Genomic DNA, 5,475 nt, shown 5'->3' on the forward strand with positions numbered 1-5,475 from the left:
ATGGAATGTGGGATTTCTTGCATTGTGTCAATGCCCATGCATCCAGACATAACACAAATTTTAGATTGGCAACAATAGCAATCTAGAACAAGGTACAGCAGCGATGGTATTTTTTTATCAGTCTGTGGCAAAAAAAAATATTCCTACGAGCCTTAGGATTGGGTAACAGGATTTGAACTGATAACTAGGAATGCTTTTTCCTAAGCAGCATGAGATATCCCAATTCAACAGTGTGGAATTTAGAAGTGTGATAGACTATGAGGTGAACAGGTAAAGCTCTAAGACTGAGAAAAATGTGGCTTACCAACGCAGACAGTAGATCCCATCCCCTTTGTCTTTTACCAGAAAGAAAGAAAGAAAGAGAGAGAGACGAAAGACGAAAGAAAGAGAGACGAAAGAGAGACGAAAGAAAGAGACGAAAGAAAGAAAGAGATATAGAAGGAAAGAAAGAGAAAAAGAAAGAAAGAAAGAAAGAAAGAAAGAAAGAAAGAAAGAAAGAAAGAAAGAAAGAAAGAAAGAGAAAGAAAGAAAAGAAAGAAAGAAAGAAAGAAAGAAAGAAAGAAAGAAAGAAAGAAAGAAAGAAAGAAAGAAAGAAAGAAAGAAAAAGAAAAGAAAGAAAGGAAGGGAGGGAAGGAGGGAGGGAGGGAGGGAGGGAAGGAAGGAAGGAAGGAAGGAAGGAAGGAAGGAAGGAAGGAAGGAAGGAAGGAAGGAAGGAAGGAAAGAAAAAGAAAGAAAGAAAGAAAGAAAGAAAGAAAGAAAGAAAGAAAGAAAGAAAGAAAGAAAGAAAGAAAGAAAAATTAACATTTTTCAATGCGAAAGGAAACAAGACGTTTGGTAGATCCCTTTCCAGACTGGAGCTTTTATGAAAGAATTAGACAGAGTGAAAACATGTGTGACTTTCTCAGCCTGCATGAAGCAGCATCTGATTTTTCACACTGTGTCATGCCAACTTAGAGAAATAAGAACCTATTGTTTCTACAGAAAATGGAAAATAGTATCTAACAACAAAATAAGTGCATCTTTGGCTGAGAAAGCCCACTGCCACACATTGGGTCATTCACATGAAGAAATGTACACGGCATTTCACAGCTCTTCTGTTGTCTGTATTTTCCACCTCCTTAAAGCAGAGCAGTTATGTTGTGCTACCTAGAGTAACTGTGGAAACTCAAAGCCATGGCACTTTTGGAATACACAGGCTCAAGGGCAGCCTATAAACCTGTAAGGTTTATGCTGCTTAGAGAAGGTTAGCAACAAAGATGAGCCATAGCCTTTTTTTTTTCTACCTACTCCTCTTTTGGTCTATTCTGGTTATCTGCCCTCTCTACAGCTTGGTTTCCATGAATATCCTATGGAGATTGTCCCAGTCTTACAGTAAGGATTCAGTTCCTACACTAATAAAGAACGAAGGAACATTTAGTAAAGAGGATAGGCTGTGAACAAAGCATCCTCTTTGCCTGAAGAATTCATTACCACAAGGACACTGTGGCCCAGGGGCTAGGCAGGATTCAAAAAAAGCTGGACATTTTCAAGGTGAACAAATACACCAAGAGATATAATGCTGAGTGTGTGTGCTTATGCATTTTGAATATATATACATGCATACATACTTATGTATATATGCACATGAAAGAAATATGTGAAAAGCAAGGCATGATTCAGAACTGAAACCAATCTGTATTGACTAAGGAAGGCACTTTATTGGGATTGATTATTCCTCAGATGCCCTGTTGTGCTTTCTGTAAAGCAGCTTGAACTGGCTGCTGTAAAAGATCATTTCACTTGTCTGAGTCCTAAAAGCTCTCACAAAAAGGAAAGTTCTTGGACCTTCATACAAGTACCCAAGGTCTGGGAGATACCCCTGTCATGCTACAGTCTATCTGAGTCAGCTGCTCTTCCTTTTAAAACAGAAGAACCTCAGACCTGCAACTTATGATAGCTAAAACTAGAGATTTCGGGTCCAGGCCAGATTATGTCTGGTTTGCCAGAGCTCTGCATCCTTCACAGTGTTTATACATGAAGATGATGATGATGGTGATGAAATAAACTAGGAGATCAGTTTAGGAAGTTCTCTAAATGATGCCATGCTTTATAGCTCATACTTCATACTTCCACTACAGAGGTTATAGGGTGAACACAGCTTGGTGCCATGCTGCTATAGTGCAGCTGTATCCAAGGATCTCTGTAGACCTTCTTCCCTTGCAGCCTGTGACTCTGGGCCATTGATGCTAAGACACCACGACTTTTCTTTCTGGCTAATAGAGTGCACCGATGTCACCACCTGGGCTGGTGGGGTACAGAAAGGTGGAGAGTGCGGTGGGGAGAAAGGGCATGGCTGGGGCAACACAAGGTGGTAACAAAACCTACCTAAGGCATTCCTAAGAGATTACCCACTCCCCATACTTGAGTCCAAGCTTTGTCCAGAGTTGAAACCACTTTCAAAATACACATAGTCTTCATCTTAAAAACTTTATTTTTTTTGTAACTAATAATTTTAGTGTCTTGCCTCTATTTTTTCTATTTGACAAATTATACTCTTTATTAACAGATTTAAATCCCCTATAAAACAGCTGCAAATTATCTATTGAAACTTTCTTTTTCTTCTGTTTCTTTTCTCCTGCAATGCTATTCTCTGCTGTACAATTGCGTTTGCCTGGGACTATGGAAGGAGTTAGGTAAATCAATTTTAAGCAAACCATATATTGTATGCTTATATAGTTTCATTTCCAATAAATAACCTGGAATAGCTAGTCAGCTTTACATGCAATCTTAATTTGAGTTTCATATGCATAACGGAAGCAAGGAAAAATGCGACAGACTTGAGAAGGGAAGAAAGATTATATGGCTACAAGCACAGTGCGATGTAAACTCATTTACAAGGGCATCTGCATCTGTATGTCCAGTCAAGTGGCACAGTGAATTGCGAGGGGATTATTGATTTCAAAATGACTTAGCTGCAGCCATGCAGTACTGAGAATACCTTATTGCTTCCCTTAGCTTCATGTACCAATTTGATCATATTTTGCGTATGTCTCAGCAGTCACAGATGTAAGTCCTGAAAATAAGGTGATTAAAAGGGCAACAACCACAAAAAAAAAAAAAAAAAAAAAAAAAAGAATAAATAAATAAATAAATAAATAAGAAGAAAAGCAGTTTCTTACCACATAAGAGATCAGGTTTGCTCTTTAGTTTCAAAAGCCACAAATATTATACTTACCTTTGAAACAATTCAAATGCAACTTCTTACAGAAATGCTGAGCGCCAGCCCTCTGAAAATCTGGTCCCATCCAAGCTGGAGCCACCCAAACAAATTTAGATTGCTTTTAAGTCCTGAAACTTTTAACTTCCGAAATCAGCATGGGTACAACTTACTGAATGTGTGCTTAGTATGGAGCTAAGAGAACTTTGAAATTGCCCATTACAAGCTTTCAAAAACATCCATGTGCACACAGGACTGTTAATCTTTTAAAATTATATTACAAGAGCAGCAAGAAAGAAGCAGCGTCTCCCCTCACATATGGATTAAAATTTTTACACTGAAAATAATTAAAATACCATGACAAATTAAGAGCTGATAAAAGGCCACAGCTAAAGATTTATGTTTTTTTTTTTTTTTTTTTTTTAAGAGCCCTTAAGTTTTACCAAATGTACATTGCTCCATGTATTCATCTCTAACATCTGAATCCACTTAGGAAAGATTTTCAACTAAAAGGGTGTTCCTTTGCATCAAAATGTGTAGCAAGATCTCTGTGTTACGCATGTCATCTTATGACAGTCAGTTAGCTCTCTTGCTGAAGTACATTAGGAAACTGTTTTAAAGAGCTTGCACCTTTTGCTAGAGGGGATAAAAAGAAGAAAAAATAATAAAATAAAATAAAATAAAATAAAATAAAATAAAATAAAATAAAATAAAATAAAATAAAATAAAATAATAAAATAAAGAAAAAAAGAAAAAAAATTGTTTAACAGCCATGTATGTTGTACCATTATACTCCCCACCTTTTTCAAAGGTCAATGAAGTGTCATTTTGTGACTACTAATTTATTCAGAAAGCGTAGCTTAACTGTTCCTGTGACTTCTTAAAATGATGACAACACCATATCGGGTGGAGGTAGGATTCAAAAGTGTAGACAATACACATTTAGTGAGTAGCTTCTTAGTAGTGTCTTACATCAATCACTCCCGACATTTCCAAGGAGAAATCCTATCTGGACCCTAAAAATCTATTTCCTTTTCTCATGACAGCTGTGATTAAGGCAGGGCAGCTTGTACCATGCGATTCTCTAATGATGAAGGCAGCCATTCATGTCAACTCCCTTCTTAAAGTTGCAGTTATCAGAAATATTTTGATATGAAATTTCCCCCCTTTCATTTGTTCTTTGCACATTTCCAATGAAAATCAGTTTTATTTGGTTGGTTTACAGAACTATCCCTAGAGGTCTACTGCAGCCAGTAAGAAATCAAACCTTCTCGTTTCCAAAAGGTAAAGCTGGTTGTGACTCAGCTTGGCACCTGGTATTTCTATGGAGTAGAAAAGGAATCGCAGTGCCAACTTGTCATCTGGAGCCCTCCTCACATCGCTTTTTATAATGTGAATGGGATGTGAGAGTAGTTCAGTGCCTCATGCTATATTAGTGTTCTGCTCAGGGCAGTGTAGACTCAAATCTCATTAAATATGGTTGTTTGAAATGACTTAGACATTCAATGGCATTGAGTCCGTATTATCAGCACTTACAGTAGGTCCAGAAGCTCATTGTCTGGGTTGTATCAATGCACAGTTTCACTACCTTTCTTCACTTATCTGAGAAATACCCACACTAGTTAAAATTAGAAATGCTCTGACAGTGGATTATCTGCTGCTCACTCCTACCCATAGGTGATGGCAAAAAGCCCTGCTTTTTATTGAGTTAATAATTACCAATCTTTTGAGGAAAGAAAATGATCTATCTTTTTATTTCTAATATAATGCAACACAGACCTCCCTTTTCACATGATTCAACACTCAATAACTAGACTACAGGAGACAAGAACAAGTACTGTGCCACATTAGAAGTCAAAAACAATCCCTCCTTTCCACCTCAACTCTCACTAGGCTACTAAAGTTTATACCAGAGCCATCCACTGGTAACTGAGCACTTCCCAGCATTTCAGCATTAGAAGATTTTTCTCCTCTTTATGAAGGACACTGTAATTCTGTTGGGCCTCAGATGGGATTTCAAAGTCAACCTGCGGTCAAGTGTGTGAATCTCAAACAAGATCAGGACACATCTGGAGGTCTGTGCATTACTGTCCTACCCTATTAAAAAGCAACAACAACAACAACTGTTTAGGAGTTCCTGGGGCTGAGTCTGACAGCAAAAACAGATGGATCAGACTTCAGGATTTAATTTTCAGATGTGATTCCCCCATGCAGAGGAATGGTTGGCACAGTTTATGATCTTAAAAGAGGTTAATTAATTTTTGAAAAGTCAAATTCTG

Source organism: Cygnus olor, chromosome 5 (assembly GCF_009769625.2).
Source record: "Cygnus olor isolate bCygOlo1 chromosome 5, bCygOlo1.pri.v2, whole genome shotgun sequence".
NCBI classification, from domain to species: domain Eukaryota; kingdom Metazoa; phylum Chordata; class Aves; order Anseriformes; family Anatidae; genus Cygnus; species Cygnus olor.